This window comes from Plectropomus leopardus, chromosome 3 (assembly GCF_008729295.1).
Source record: "Plectropomus leopardus isolate mb chromosome 3, YSFRI_Pleo_2.0, whole genome shotgun sequence".
Taxonomy (NCBI): Eukaryota; Metazoa; Chordata; class Actinopteri; order Perciformes; family Serranidae; genus Plectropomus; species Plectropomus leopardus.
In genome coordinates, this window is record NC_056465.1 from 35,638,379 (window position 1) to 35,656,160 (window position 17,782).

Below are 17,782 nucleotides of genomic sequence, written 5' to 3' on the forward strand. Positions count from 1 at the left end.
TGCTAACCTTTTCTATGTGAAAGAGCCGCAGCACAGAGAGACGCTTAATGTTACACAGTTAATATTCTTGACAAAGGTAACCACGTTGTAGCAGCAGAGACTGTAAAAGAATCATAATGGCAAAAAATACTTAAAGGAATGAATGCCCTTTGCAGGAGTAGTGGCATATTTTGTTAAAGGTCAACACGGTGGAGTGGAGTCGGAGCATAAACAGGAGTGCTCCATCCAGCTCCGGGAACAAGCAGCGTTCTCTGGACAGCACCAATTTCAGATTCAGCAGTCCAGCCTGAGCCAAGTGGAGTATATTCATCATGTCCAGGTCTAAAGCGAACAGCGTCTACAAACGACTTCTGCACAGATCACTTCATAAATCTACTAAAGCGCACTTAATGAAGGTCTACGATCCCGGCCACGGAGATTTACATACAAGTTATGACACTGCAAAAGGCTCCCAGTCGATGCCGTTATCTACTTTCATTTGGTTTTAGCTGGTGCAGAGGGCACTTTTTATCCAAGTCTCCACCGCCAAGTATATCAATTTCATATTACAGGCGAGACACACCCGCGGCAAGGCCATACCATAAAAACATTTCAATAGGTACTTACCTGCGTTGGATTAACTTCGATTTACTTGTAATTAAACAATTACCAATTCTGACTGGGGTAATATTCATAGAATAATATCTGTCATATATATTTTCTAAATATTTTATATTTGTTAATATATACATTAGGTTCTTTGCTTTTGGTTTTCATCTGGCAATTTCTGTGTAAGAGCTGTTTAGTTCTTAAAATACAAAACTTATTTCTAATTTCTAAGCCCATTTAATAATGTAGTTTATTTGAAATTACTTTAAAAGATGTTTTTTCCCTTTATTTTCTCTTTTATTATAATTATTGTCATTTTTATTATTATTATTATTATTTATATTATTATTATTATTATTATTATTATTATTATTATTATTATTATTATTTGTCTTTTTGTTTTTAGAAGGTGGAGAGCACTGTCCTGTTAAGTTTAAAAAAAACCAAACAAACAAAAAAAAAACGACTCAGACCCGGAGCCGTTTAATTTTACTTGAAAATGGCTTCAGTTAACAAAATCTCATTTAAGTTGGTTAGTTAAAGGTCCAGTATGTAGGATTTAGTGGCATCTAGTGGAGAAGCTGCAGAGCAAAACTTCCTCCAAGCGTGTGCTAGAACTACGGTGGCCAATGTGAAAATGACCCTTCTGAGAGCCAGTGTTGAAACATGGCGAACTTTATTGAAGAGGACACGCTCTGTACATAAATAAAAAAAAATGTCAAAAAAATCAACAACACTTCTTAGTTTCAGGTGATATAAACTACTGAAAACACAGTTATGAACATTATGTTGCATTTCTGCAAACAGACGTTCCTAAATCCTACACACTGGACCTTTAAATGAGCAAATAGTTGGTGAAAAAATCTCACCTCAAGGTCCATTTAGTGGCAGTTGTGGTGCTTTCCATCGTGTCACATGGTCTTCATCAGCTGGTGGAGTTGGCACACCTGAAATGGAAATAATAGATTAAAATTTCCATTTTCTGAGGAGCATTTTAATTTGCAAACATCTGCTAATGACAATCATGTTATATAGTCAAAATCTCAACAACAGCAACTAAATGGAAGTTGCATTTAATGGGTAATACTCCGAGGGTTATAAATGTTTTTTAAAGCTTATTAGCATTCTCCTTTCTTCAATTCTTGATAAGGAACACCCGGTGGTGTGTGCCAGTATATTTACTACAGAGTTTGGCATTTTAAAAACCATCTTTTATGATGCATGCATGCAATGGTTAAATTAGTTTAGATGTCCTGTATCGTCCTCATGGGAAACTCATTCTGCTCAGGTCAGCACAACACAACAACAAAAATATACAAGTCCCTCTAAAGGCGATAAGCCTCTGGGGGCAATGGCCAACATTTTAGGAGATCCAGTGTAGCCAGCGGACATCAATTACGCAGAAAAAAAAAGAGATTAGCAAAGAGCTCATGACATAAACGCTGTCAATTATTAAGGTTTTCAAGCTCTATAAGTATCGAGATCAGTTAAAGATGGTTGCCCGAACTGGTAACCATAAAAAATAAATTTAAAAAAATAAATAAATAAAATCAAGGTAAGGTAGCTGAAGCAAAAAACATACATACTGTTAATTATTTCCAGGATTTACAGGATGTAACAGTAACATTTTGCAATAAAGTATTGTAAAAATGATACAGTAACTTACTGTAAAGGTAATGCAAATAGTAGCCAGTAATTTCTTGTAAATATAAGGTCAAACATTTTACAGTGTATCTATATCACTGTATCATTTTCATGATAATTGTGATACATTACAGCTACATCATGTGAAATCCTGGAAATAAACAATGCATCTCTCCACTCTGTTATTTTCAGGACTTTACCGGATATAACTGTAATATTTCACAATAAATTACTTGTAAGTAATGCAAGTAGTAGCCAGTTATTCATTGTAAATGTAAAGTCAATAATTTGCAGCAAATATTTTATAATATGTTTATGCGATGTATACCCTGACTAAAAATATACTCCAAATTGATGAGCACACATGTACAATTCAGGGTTTTTGACATTATATATGGCATTAAAATCCTGGTAAGACACAGTGGCAGCAAATGTATTTCCCTAATGATGCAGCGGGTCATGACAGAATTCCCCCCGAAATTCCGAGGAAAAAGCTCCACCCTGATGTTAAGGGTTTAGTATTTTTCCCTGTCTGGTCTGGATGTAACCACCATGGCGTTTTACTGTGAGAGTGCAGTGACAGTAGGGGTGTAGTTGCTCTCGCTGCACCCTCCACGATGCAGCTGCGGGTGAAACATGCCGTGGCTGACATATCAGTGATGTTTATTAAGAGACGAGTCTATCAGGTCTCATAAGCCAGTTCTCGCAGGCGGCAGATCTTTTGTTTCTTCCGGAGGGTGTCATCAATCTTGCGTGGCTGCGCTCTCCTGAGCGCTTGATGGGAGATCACGGATTCCTCCCTCCCATTGCAATGGGTTCAGTGGTGGAGGCAGGTAGATAGCGCACACGCACACGCACACACACACACACACACACACACACACACACACACAGTGAAGCCTACATGCTCTGCAGAGCACCTCCATTCTGGGATGGAAAACACAGAGGAAGGCTCCATTGTAGGCATGACACTGTAATTCTCTGTGTGCTACTAAGAGGGAAAGCCTTGCTGATAGGAAACAATAAAAAAATAAATACAGTATTTATATGTTGTTTTGACACACCATGAGGATTGTCAGTATCTGCTCTTATTAAACATTTAAAAGGCGCCAGAATACATTTCATTTTCATTGTTGTTACCTTTACTGGAGATTTTATGACTTTAATTCTTTGGCTGCTGCTACCTTTATTTATTTATTTTTGTATGATTGCCATTTTGGGCAAACATCTTCAACTGATCTTGAGCCTTCTAGATTTCAAAATCACTGATAAGTGTACACTGTAAAACGTTTAACCGTACATTTACAATATATTATAGGCTACTAGTTGCTACAAGTTACTGTATCATTTTACAGTAATTTATTGTGAAATATTACAGTTGCAGTGTAAAATCCTTGAAACAGTACTAACAGTAAACAAAGATTATGTGATTATTTCCAGGATCTTACAGGATGTAACTGTAATATCTCACAATAAACTGCTGTAAAAATGGTACAGTGATATAGATACACTGTAAAATGTTTGTAAATTTTCAATAAATCACTGGCTATAAGTTGCATTACTTTCACAGTAAGATACTGTATCGTTTTACAGTAATTTATTTTGTGATATTACAGTTACAAATCCTGGAAACAATTAACAGTGTTTAAATATGCTGTGGTTATTTGCAGGAATATGAGAAAGTAACTGAAATAAAATAAATGAAATAAATTACTGTAAAAATGACGCAGCGATACAGATAGACGGTAAATTACTGGCTAGTAGTTGCTTTACTTTCACAGTAAGTATCATTTTACAGTTATTTACTGTGAAATACTACAGCCACATCCTGTAAAATCCTGCAAATAATTAGCATTGTGGTGAAACTGCATATTTGCCTGTTTATCTTTTTCCAATAACAAGTTTAACCTAAATAACACACAATCAATACTCAGTAATCAATGATCTCTGAATTATAATGACTGCATTTTAATAAATAAAGCCTGAACAATCGCCGCTGCTGTTGTTTTTAAAGCCTGAATGAATAGAGTGCTGACAGTGGACATCATTTCCACCGGGGAGAGGAGACTGAATGACATCTATACATACATGAGCAGCTTCCCTCCACGAACTCTACCACATTTATACACTCCGCTGTTTACAATATGCTGTATTTTCACCATAAAAAATGTTGTATCTGTCACAATTCTATCTCCCAGACCTTCCCTCAGTGCTGTATAATGCCTTGTTAAAGTCAGCCGTGTGTGAAATGGCGTTTTAAAATAAATGAAACCGAGCAGGAAAGTGAGGAGAGGGGGAATATTGCGATGTCAAGCTGACAGACAGGCAGTGAAAATGTAACAAGAGCTATCATCTTAAAGAAAACCGGATTAAATAAGAACCTAGGACCGTCGGTGCATCCCCAGCCCTGATATTGACATGTCGCCAGCTAGGGCCATTTTTCATTGTCTCATCAAGACAAAGCATTATGGGAGATCAATCTCGCCCCCCTTGCATCAGATAGGCACATCCAGTTTAAAGTGCTGGCTGTTGGTTTTATTATTCCTGGTAATCCACTGAATGTTTTGGACACTGTAGCCAGAGCGTCACTGTCACGCTCTGGCGTGCCAAGAAGGAGGAGGCTTAATTTTAACCTGGAAGGATGTATAGCGTCTGCTGTCAGCGCGCCGCGCCGAGGCCCACTGTGATCTTAATCAATAAAACACTGCTGAAATCACTTTGCATTTATTTTAAGCCATCACGCCGCCTCCTTGTTTCTAAAGGATTTCATCAATTTAGATAACAATGCAGGAATCAAAGGCAAAAAAAGCGAGCTGATGCATATCCGCCTTAACCCTCTGAAACCTCCAGCAACATCGCTTTTCTTGTGCTGCTTTCAGACGCTTTTCTCAAGTATTTAACCCTTTGAACTCTGAGCTAATTGGTGCGACTTCTCTCAAAAACAGCAATGAAGTATGAAATGTCCTGCATATTGCAAAAAATTTGTAAAAAGTGAGAATGACCTAAAAAATCAGCTTCAAAAAAGGAAGAGAGATTAAATACCAGGGTAAATACTAAGACAACTATAGTTATAATTATTATGATTATTTATTTAAATTAGTTACTTTTTTCTTTTTTTGTTAATTTCAGCTAATTTTCTTCAAACTTTTTATTTATTATAAGGTCTTATTATAAGGTATATTTTAGGTCCATCCTTTTTTTTAGTTGCTCGATGTCCTCTCCCCGTGATTTTTTTTTTTTTTTTAATCATTTATTTTTAGTCTTTTTACGCTTTATTGGATAGGACAGACTTCAGAGTAAAAGGGTGAGAAAGACATGCAGCAAAGGACTGAGTTCAGACTCGAACCTGCCGCCGTTGCGACAAGGACATCTGTACATGGGGTGCCCACTCTACCATCTGAGCTACTAGGCACCTCTTCTCTCCATGTTTTTGAAAGACAAGTAAGTATTAAGCAAGTATTAAAGGGTTAAACTACGCACAATAACTGGAGTCACTCTGCTGCACTTTAATACAAATCCTGCTGCAAATCCTTGAGATTGGAGTGAAAATTGTGGCCGACTGTAACGATGGCATGAAATTATACATCCCGCCTTTAACCTCTGGAGCTTGTATATCTCTAGGGGTCGTTAATTTTAAAGTCAACCATTAACCTGCGGTGTAATGTGGAGTGAGAGCGGTAAGGCAGGTCTCTATAAAAACAAACACTCAGGAGACACACAGACACTCTGCACACCACACAGCAGACCTGCAAGACGGGCTCAGATCAGATATTTGAGTAAAAGTAGAAAGACGACAACAAAAGAAGAAACTCACTGAAAGTCACTCAGTCTAATTACATTTTGTGCAGAAATAATCAATTTATCCTTAATAGTACCGAAAGTATCGGGTTCATTTTAATATAGATATTCAGGAAGGAGTTAGTTTTAACAACTTTATGGGTAGTTTAATCTATAACAATGCCTCTGAAATTGGAAGATGGTCATATATGTTGCAGATATTTACATAAATCAATAAAAGGACTGTACTTGTATTCATAAACTTGGACCTGACATGAGTATTTTTGATGGGTTTTTTTAATGTTTTACTAATTTATAGGACAGCTTCAGTTTCTTTGCATACTAAAATCACAGGAATAAAATGCATAAAATGAGCTTATAAATATTAAAAGTGGTATATAAAAAATTCTAAAAGAGCTCCACCTCAGCCAACAGCAAAGAGTGGGCATAAAAATAAAAAAATCAATAAAGCTATGTATTGCAATATTTTTGCATGGCAATATGGAATCGATACACGGGTATCAGATTTTTTTTATTATTATGTAAACTAATAATATTACAAATCCAAATTAACTTATTGTAACCTTCTAGAATAATAAAATCAGCTGTTTTTAAAGTACACTAGGTATTTTGTTGCAATAAAATTAATTACGTTAATGTAATCTTATAAGATAAAACTGATGTTTATTAAGTTTTCTATTAATGACATAATTTGCAGTTAATAAGAGGTTATAAATCACAATATATATTGAATATAATCGAGGTATCGTAGCTTGTTTCACATGCAATATATAAAATGATAACATCCCGAACATCAAATATAAATTGTCACACCAACACTTCCGGCCCACAATGAACTGGGTCTTTCAAAATAAAAGCACCATGGATCCTGCTTCGATTTATTTAGTTCTAACAATACTTTAACTTTACTACAACAGTGCTTTACTTAACTTCCTTATAACCGTATTTTAATAAATGTTATTAAAATAGTAGTGTATTCAACTTTATTATATGGCAGTAGCTACTTTATTTAACTTTATTGTAACTGCAGTTCATTCAATAACTTTGTATTTTGGTAGTTAAAGGACATTTAAATTATCAAGATATATATTGTGTATCGCGATTTGGCCTTAAAATATTATTCTAAAGCCGCACAGCAACAACTACAAATATTTTTAACATCACAATTCATAACTCATCTAGAACGTAATAAGAATGTTTATTCATCCTAAAACTAAAATTGCTGGGGGAGGGTCTCCCTGGACCTCTCTACAGAGGTCAAGTCCTAGAAACGCCCCTGTGTAGTAGAGTTGAATACATTAAAAAATAAAAACACCAAAGGAAAGTACAAGCACCTCATGGTAGTAAAGTGCAGTAAATGTGCTTAGTTGTGTACTTCCACTGACACACAAAGAGAAAAAGTAGCCCCCTCGTGCACGCTCCTACATCTGTAAAAAGTCATTTCTGTCTGATTGGTTGATTTTCTTTTGGGAGTTGCAGACTGTTTTCACTATCTGAGATTTACAACTGTTTGTTTTCGATAAGCATAAAGACCAACGAGCTGTGCAGCCACTATAAAGTCTGTTTTCTCATTATCTCAGATCACAATTAAATAATTTTGCATTATGAGCCACGTGCAATCAGCTGAATAATTACAATTCATAAGCTTTTTTGCAAACACAATAATAATTGTACAGACTCTCTCCTCTACCTGAACACGACTCGACTCGGAGGAAAAACGAGCCGGCCGAGCTCGTCTCCCCCCAGTGAGCTCGGAGCTCTCTGGGTTTACCTCTACGGCCCCGCTGGGAGTTCAGTATGAAGCTCCGGCTTCGCCTGTTGATTGCACTTTGACCGATCATTTCCTTTAAGTGCTCCAGAATGTCACATACAAAAAGCATTCTTCATTCAGAGCCGAGGAGCCAACGTCCACCGTGATCAAAGAGACATGAGTGTATTTGGCACTCTCCCACAGAAACATAAGTCCTGAGTGTTTAGACTCCACTGTCTCCTACTATATCTGGCTGCGTCACAGCAACACACACATTGTTTCTCACTACAGAGTTTTTGTGGAGAGACTTTTTTTTTTTCCAAAATATAAAAACAAGAGATGGTGGTAATGTTTGAAGGCAGAGATACTCAACATGCTTTGTTTGGGGGCCACTTTTGCAAAATGACAGGAGGTTCTAGGATTTTAGGACATTTCTCATGTCTCAGGAAGTTTCTAGGATTTTAGGACATTTCAAGGTTTTTAAGGACATGTCTAGGAGTTTAGGACATTTCTCAGGTTTTGGGACATTGCTTGGATTTTAGGACATTTTTCCACTTTTAAGATTTTTACAGGACTTTTGGACGTTTCAACTATTTTTGGACGTTCTTAGCATTTTAGCACGTTTCTTGGATTTTAGGACATTTCTTGGATTTTAGGACATTTCTTGGATTTTGACGCATTTCAAGGATTTTAGGACATTTTATCGGATGTCAGGAGGTTTGTAGAATTTTAGGGCGTAATAGGACATTTCTAGGATTTTAGGACATTAGGGGCTTAACTAGGACCTCTCGGGGGGCTGTGAGGGATCCTCCACTGGCACTTTTTTAATAAACAAGCTCTATTTTGATGCTGTTTTACGCACCCTGACACCTTACATATACTAAAAGTACAAAACAATTCCCAGTGTGATTTACTATATACATATATTGTGAATTAGAAAATGGTTCAGGGGCCACCTGGCAGCCTAACCGGGGACAGATTTTGTCTACGGGCCTAAAGTTAAGTATCACTATTCTAAGCCTTTCTTATAGATATATTTTACATAATGGTGAAAAACAACAACTAATGCACAGAGATTTAGCTCGCTGAGCTTCTGTCAACAGCAGAAGAGAAGTTGATGTGTCCTTTCTGAGGAGAAAATCAGACCCAGAGCTGTGTTTGTGAGGATTAAGATGTTTGACGACCAGGGCCCCCTGACCGAGGCGGTTTCTGACCACAAATAAACATCAGCCTCAGCGGGTCTCTGTGCTCTGGCCTCTGCACGGTCAGCAACAGGAGCGCATCAATCACAGCTGGAGTGGGGGCTCCCCAAGGCGGGTGCAAAGAAAAAAAGCCTCGGCCAGCTGCTGCCCCAACCCTTCACTCACACACACACACACACACAGACATAAACACACAGTGTACACACACACATATAGAGGCTTAATCTCCCTCCACAACTTAACTCTGACAGACACCCCGTGGCCTGGCTCAGACACAGACGCTTCAGAGGCTGAACAAAGAAGGAGAAGGAGGAACAATGAAATGCACACTTACAGTAAAAATGTGAATTTGATGACAAATGTCATAAGATTCCCTCATTTCATTAATCAATTTTGACCGTTATCCAATAAGTATTTGTAAAGCTATTAATTTTTGTATACAGCAATTTGGTAAACAAAGTACGCAGATCTTTGCAGTAAATAGTAGAGTTGGGAATCACCAGAAGCCTAACGATACGATATTATCACGATATTTTAGTCACGATACAATATTATGGAGATTTTTTGAGAACATTTTGTGACTGAGTATTGCGATAACATTTATTGTGATATAATCGGATCTATTACAATTTTTCAGCTGCAAGTGATGTCCCAAAAGGAAAACTTTGTTTGTCACCTCAATCATTTTTATTGCAGCATAATGAATCCAGTGGACTAAAAAAACTATTAATTGTATCGTTCTAGTCGGCCGCCAAAAGTTAAATTTTTTATTTGCCATATTTATCATTTATATAATAAAAAAAATCTATACTTGGCGGTGGTGTATTGATATTGTATTGCCACGTAATAATATCACGATACTATGCTGTATCGATCCCCCCCACCCCTGGTAACTGCCACAAGTTAGAAATAACAGTTAAAATTGTTGCGTTTACTTACATAAACAATAAAAAAATGTATTAGCCACAAAATCTTAATCAACAACCATTGTTTATTCAGGGAAAACTGAGCATTGTGCTCCTTTACAGCAATGTCCTGAATTCACATTTATACAGGCTAAAAGGATATATAATACATGATAACAACTGCAATAAAAATGATCAAAAGTCCATAACAACAAATAACTCCATAAACAGCAATAAGAACAGTAGGAGGGTGTGTTATTATATATATATATATATACATATATATATAGTAGAAGTATAAAGGAACGCAAATTGCATCTAAGGACAGCACTTGAGTTGCAATGTTACAAAAATTTCAAGATAATATTCATCTTGAGATAATATCATGATGTCACTTTATGGTATAAAACCATTACTATTATCAGTTACATTGAGCTTTAGAGGAATTTCTTGTTTTTGAACATGTGTTTATTATAGCTGCAACTTGAAAGCAGTTTTTTTAATGAAAATATGTGTTAAAAATCCTTTTTGAGAATAAACAAAGAAAAAGGTGTGATTCTCTTTCTGGTTGCTTTCTTTTTCAATACCATACATGGATAAGATGTGCACAGTATGATTACCATCAATGTTCATGTCACAGTATACCCTGAAACTGTTATCTATCTGCAACCTTATACTTGAGTCAATGCAGTGTTTCAAAACTGTCTAGAAGGCAGCACAGCAGTATGTCAGAGGCAAAAGTAAACACCATAACAACAATAAATATGTGTATGTAAAATACTGACACCATTTTGAGAAAAAAACAAAAAAAAGAAATGTTATTTCTGTGTTACCAGCCTGAATCATCTCCTTCTTCTCCGTCACAGCTAATGTTTTGTTTCTGCTCTGTTTTTAGTAACAATTTAGAATAATTGCATGACACTTTCACTTCACCTGCAAAGGTGAAAATACATTATGCAGTGATAATAATCCACTGCTCATGTGCTACTCACTCCTTCTTCCCTCAGGAAGCGCTATGAAATTATTCAGCTTGTAGTGTTACACCGTGTGTGTGTAGTGTTACACCGTGTGTGTGTGTGTGTGTGTGTGTGTGTGTGTGTGTGTGTGTGTGTGTGTGTGTGAGATGTCTTTCAAACAGCACACATTTTTACAGCGGGGGGGATTTAAGACTAAATATGTAATAAAGCTGGTCTGCGTGCAGCATCAGTCAGTTGGTCTGGTATCGAAGTGCCTGTTTCCTGTGAAGCAGGTGTTTGTTTACTTGGTGAATTTGACAAAGACGATCTGATCACTTAAAGCTCTCTCGAAAAGCAGCAGGAGGAGGCGTACACTTGACGTAGATACTCAACATTCAGGGACAGTTTATTGCATTCTGTATATCATTTCCGCATGTTATAATCAAGGATAGAGATGCTTGTAGGCTATTTATCATCCCACCGCATCAGTTTATCTCCTTCTTTTGCTGGAGTACAGTTTAATTGATATCATGCAACATATAATTTGGTTTTGGCTTTGTCTGTTTTGGTTTGCAGAAACAAATCTCCTCTTTAATGCCTCGACTCTCCTCCCGCCCTGGTTAATATTGCCCCCTGCTGGAAATCAACTCATGTTGCCACGTTTGGTTCTGAACTGATAACGCTGTAGTTTCATCTCCAGAGGGAGAAAATGTGGGTCTGCAACTGACAGCTATTCTCATTATCACTTTATTTGCTTTTTGTTTTCTCGATTAACTTGTGTTTTGTACAAAAAAATGTTATAAAATTGAAAATATTGTGATGTCCAAACCCTTTGAAACCTTGATCAAAATAAATTTTCTTGTGCTGCATTCAGATGCTTTTCACCAGCATTTAAACCTTTAAAACTCCAGCAGATCGGTTTGATTTTTTTTTTTCAAAACACAAACTAAAGGCAACGAGCAAGAAACTGGTAAAACGTGAACATGAGACAGAGAGAAAGAAAGAAGTTGTTAGAAAATATATATTATTATTATTTATTATATACTATTTTTAAAAAATAGAGAAATTAGCAACTTTGTTACTTTAATTACTCTTAAATAAATAATTGCATGCATGACACAATCATAAAAACTGTATTTATTTATTCTGAAGAGTAATGACAAAATACTGAATGAACTGTGATTGATCATAATGTGTAGTAGTTTTGTCTGAAGTGGGAAGTGTAGCAGAGTACAAATAGCATACATAGCTGAGTAAATGTAGTTAGTTATATTGTCTCATTGGCACTTCTGACAGTTGGCTGGTATTTCATTTCATATGGGTTTGGAAGTGAAAGAAGTCAAACTACTGAGAATATTTCTTTTTACTGTGATCTAGCGTCCAGACCACTCCAGGTAAATAAGGAAAATAGCTTGCAAGGCACCACTAAACATTCATATTTTCTGCTTTTTGAAAATTTCTCAGCCTGTTTACGGCCTGAACAGTATGTTGTAGTAAATGTGCTGAGTTAAAAAAAGTAATGGCGCCAGCAAATTAATGTCTTCAGTGTGCATAAACAGCAAAGCTTTATCATCAAAGTGCTGAATATTCATTTCCCCGGACGCAGCGTGAGCAAATTAAAACAGCTGACCTCATCTGTTGGATTGATTGATATCTGTCAAAAGTGTAAAAGCAGCCAGACTTCCAACGTTTGTAGTTATATTTTTTATCAATAGTTATGACTACAAATTACTGCACAAACTACTTGAATGGATGTTCCATTTCTACATAATCTATATATTTTTGGACTAAGGTGGGAGTAGGGTTTTCAACAGATTGGGGAGAATGCTGGTTAAGTAGGGGGGATGGATGTATTGGGGTGCAAGGGTGCAGGAGTAGGTGGGGGAGGGTGGGGGGGGATCGGCGTTGAGGTATGACGGAGGGGGCGGGATGTTTCTTAGGTTCATGTTAAGAAAAAGCAAAAATTTTTTAAAAATTTAACTTTTAACCGTGAGCTTCTATTTCTATTTTTTTCTTTAGATGGACGTGCCTCCGGCTCTATTGAAGGGCATGAAGATACGTGACTGGGGGTGGCGGCGTCCCTAGGGAGACTTGGTATTTTTGCGGAATGAGCATGATGATGTTTTACTCGGGTGTTGTTCGAGTGTTGTTTTCATAATGTGTAGTAGTTTTGTCTGAAGTGGGAAGTGTAGCAGAGTACAAATAGCATACATAGCTGAGTAAATGTAGTTAGTTATATTGTCTCATTGGCACTTCTGACAGTTGGCTGGTATTTCATTTCATATGGGTTTGGAAGTGAAAGAAGTCAAACTACTGAGAATATTTCTTTTTACTGTGATCTAGCGTCCAGACCACTCCAGGTAAATAAGGAAAATAGCTTGCAAGGCACCACTAAACATTCATATTTTCTGCTTTTTGAAAATTTCTCAGCCTGTTTACGGCCTGAACAGTATGTTGTAGTAAATGTGCTGAGTTAAAAAAAGTAATGGCGCCAGCAAATTAATGTCTTCAGTGTGCATAAACAGCAAAGCTTTATCATCAAAGTGCTGAATATTCATTTCCCCGGACGCAGCGTGAGCAAATTAAAACAGCTGACCTCATCTGTTGGATTGATTGATATCTGTCAAAAGTGTAAAAGCAGCCAGACGGTGCAAAGATTCACCTGACAATGTTTAAAGCGCCACTCACACCTGTGAAAACTAACTCAACATGACACCAACACACATGCACTATTACAACATTTAACAATATATGCTGTTATGATGTTGCTATTTCATTGTAAATGTTCGATTCAGTTTGAAAAAGGCAAGTTTTCTGTCATAAAACTCCACGTTGAACAAAGAGAATCCTGACCTAGATGTGTGTTAGTGCATGATTTGTGTTATAATTGAAAGCTGGTTAGGGATGCATTAATTAGTCAAGGGTTCTTTCCTCCTCTGCCATTTGCAGCCATTACGAACATTGCCTACACAAAGCTCTCCATGTAATTGATATTGTGAACAAAGATCATAAAATCTACCTAAATCAAATAAAAAATAGTTAATTGGCCGACTTATTACATTCCAGAGTCCATTATGAAGAATTATATTATATTCCTTTTCTCTGGGAGGTAATTGAATTTCTAATAGAACATTTAGTTTTTGAAATGACCTTTTTCAATTAAAGCTCTTTAATTGAAACTATATCTTTTTCAATCACTGGATGTCATTTAATTAAACTATATGAGATATATATAGGACACTCTGCTTCTCAAATTGTGTTCATTTTTTGACACTTCACACTATCAGAATATTTGTGCCTCTGGCAAGCTGACATCTGACAAAATAATATTCACATCAAATATGTCATTAAATTATTAATTGCCGTAAAATAGGGATGTTACAGTAAATCTCCTGTTACATTATTATATATTTATACACTAATACTATTGTAAGTTTGTCATAAATTTAGACTTTAAGATTAAAGGCGGAAACAATCGATCAGAGTTTTGCTTGAAGCGATGAGAAGCCCGTACTTACACAATGATAGCATTCTCAAATTAATGAAGGGAAACACCATCCAGTATGAATCTAAAGCTGACAGAAAGACAGAGAGGACTTGAAATAATAATATTCATAATAATAGTGATAGTAGAAGTAGTAGCAAACAGAGTAAACCATAAAAAAAAATCAAATAATGACACTGCCAGATGAAATTAAAAGTAAAAGACAAGGATACCCCTTAGGAGAAAAAACTAAAGTAAAAGTACTTTCCAAAAAGTAAAAAAAAAAATAAATAAAGCAAGTTAAAAGTTAAAAAAGGCTTTACAATAAAAAGTGAATTTTAAGAAGTGACTTAAACATAATACAGTGTAAAAAGTGTGTAATAACTAAGGGAGTAATGTGTAATTAGGTGAGTTGTTTTAACAACCTGAACATGTGAAATGCTGTAAAAGTTACAAGCAAAATCTTGAAATCAGTTGTAAAACTCACAGGGAGCCCGCACAACGACACAAGTGTGATGTGTTAGGAGGATAACAGTAGTCCAAGTGAGAGGAAATAAAGGCATGAAATTAAAATGTTAAATATAAAAATTGAAAGAAGGATGACAGGATGGGTGAAAAGGATAGATTTGGGTCAAATAAAACCGATAAATAGTGAGAAAATGCCTGTCATATTAGATAGCAGACAACCACGTTAAATTTTAAAAGAATCTGTTGAGGAACTACAGCCGTGTATCATCAGCATTTAATATCATTTTAATAAAATGTGTGGCCCAGTAGCAGCATGTTAATAGAAAACAAAAGAGGACCTAGAACCGATCCTTGAGGGACACCACATGTGACAGGGGAATCTTTGGATCCGTTTTCCCTGAGTATCAAAACTCCTGTTAATTAGCTGATTTCACTCCCCATTCTGTCCAATAACATTTCTGCCTAGAAGAGTCAAAGGATTCAATCATTTTTATCCACATTTATGTTAGCGGAGCTCTAAAACCCGAAATTAGCAGCTCGTTTTTGTTACATTTTGGATGTTCCTCAGTATTTTACTTCTGCTCTACACTTTCAGTTTTATCTGGCAGTTTCATAATTTGATCATGTCTATGAAATGTGTGGCCAAATGGCAGTGCCTATTATATTAGTATAGGCTGTCCTGTTGGTAGCAGCAGTCTTAAAATGTAAAATGAAAGTGAACCTAGATTTGATCCTTGAGTGACAGGGGAAGGTGTAGAAAAGCAGTAAATTGTTAGTTTTGGCTTTGATTATTTTAGTTTCAAGGCTACGAAAGGAACGAAAACAAGACTGGACCTTTTCATAAATACCATCATTGTTTGTAAATGACATTAATAAAATTAAAAATCCCTTTTGTTTGTATAATCACCTCATACTTCATCAACAAGCTGGTATTTCAATTCAATTAAAAAATAATAATATCAACAAAATAAAATGAGAAAAATGAAGAAAAAATTATTTTTAAAAATATTTGTTTTTCAATATCAATAAACAACTATCGTTCAAGGTTATTATATTTGTGTGGGCTAGAGAGGACAAAGGATTAAATCTGATTTTAAGAGAGAAAAACAAGAAGATGCAGCCAGAAATCCATCAACCACAACATTATCTGACAAAGTACACACTTTGCCCAATGCTGCTCTTGCCCTGAAATGTTTTTGTTTCTGTCTCACCTTTCGGCATTGCACTGTAATGCTCCAACCCTTCTCTGCTCTCTTTCTTGCAGCAGCTGCCGCTAAGCTCCCCTCCCTCCCTCCTCCTCCTCCCTTGTTTCCCAACCCCCTCAAAATCACCTTTTCTTTTCGAATCAAGTTCAACATCTGGAGGAGGAAGAAGTCCCCGAAACTGCTTTTGTTCTCTGCGTCAGAACAGATTTCAGACGGGCTGAGGCACGACTTAGGGCAGCTGCAATGATTCGTCCTAAATAGGGTTCATTTTAGCAGCAGTGACCAACTAAGGAGGACTTTTACAGCTTCTGTCTCCATTCACAGAACCAGGATTTCTACATTCAACTCTTATTTGGTTTATTAAATTTTGAAACGAGTCAGAAAATCTAACACAAAGCATCTTTGTCATCTCATTAAAACATTTCCGTCCACACTTCCCTGACAAATACAGTAGTATTAAAAAAAGTGAAAAGAGTATGGCAAATAGAAAAAAAACCTGATGATATTTAAAAAAAAAAACAAAAAAAACCCCACTTGTTTTCAAACAAGACCCATAGATCCAGCAGAGCCAGCCCACTCCCAAGAGTCTGAGGGCGGGCTCTGCAAGGGACTATGGGTAACTGCAATGGGTTAGTGGTCCCGAGGGTCTGGATGAGACCCAGAGCAGCAGAACAAATGAGTGAAAATGGGAGAACTACGGCCCAACTGACCTCTGCCCGAGCTCTAGTGAACCCCGCAGGACCTCGGAGGGTGACTAGGGGTGCCAACCTCTTTAGTTATTTACTTTTAGTTAATTTTTTTTCAAATGTGTTTGTATTTAATCACTCAAAACTATATTTAACTTATTTTTATCTTGTTTATTTTTTCTTATTTTTTCTTCTTATATTATAATCATATTCACTTTTGTGTATATGCAAGGACAAGGATCATAAAAGAAATTTTAATTTCAAAAGTCAACATGCTTGTACTACATTAAAAAAGATGTGTGTTTCAGTATATGGAGTCAAACCATGAAATTCTCTGGATAATAACCTCATATGCAGCTTACCTCTTATTATAATTCATATCCTATATTTCCTCTTAGTATCATTTGCTCAGTCCATTTCCTCTCTTTTCTCTTTCAGCTGCTGACACGTATGCACCTAAATACATATACACAAATGACCTCAATAATCACCTGTAACATAGAAAAATAATCTGTTTGCATATCAACAACAGTAAGAATACCATCGTGCCTGATCATTTCTTTGCATGTCTGTTGTTTTTTGTTTGTCCTGTTTTGTCCGCGCTTGTCTAAATTTCTGTCTCCGTCTACCCACATGTAGTATGTGTTGCCTACCGATAACCTGTTTTTACTGTTTTTGTACTGCCCTTTTGCACTCACTAATAAAATAAATAAATAAATGAATAAATATAGTGAAAAGAAAAGATTTGACAGCATAGACTTCTTAAAGATATCAGCATAGGTACTGTAATCCAGTGGCATATCCAGACTCTCAATAAAAGGAGAAGGGACCACATTGGATAATGTCAACTTGAGGGCTAAACTCAGCTGTAGGCAGTGCAGATCTCTGACAGTATCTGACCAAAAGGCACTAATAACTAGGGGAGAAAAACAAGCATCAGCGCTGCACAGCCGAGCGGCGATTGTTTGTTTCCAGTGCGTATCACCCCTCAGAACACAGGATGCCTTTACATGCAATGTGACAAGACTTCCTCTATTCTTAACTTCTGCCTCTGTGGCTGCCGGGGTGGAGGAGAGCGGGGTCGGGGGCGTGGGGG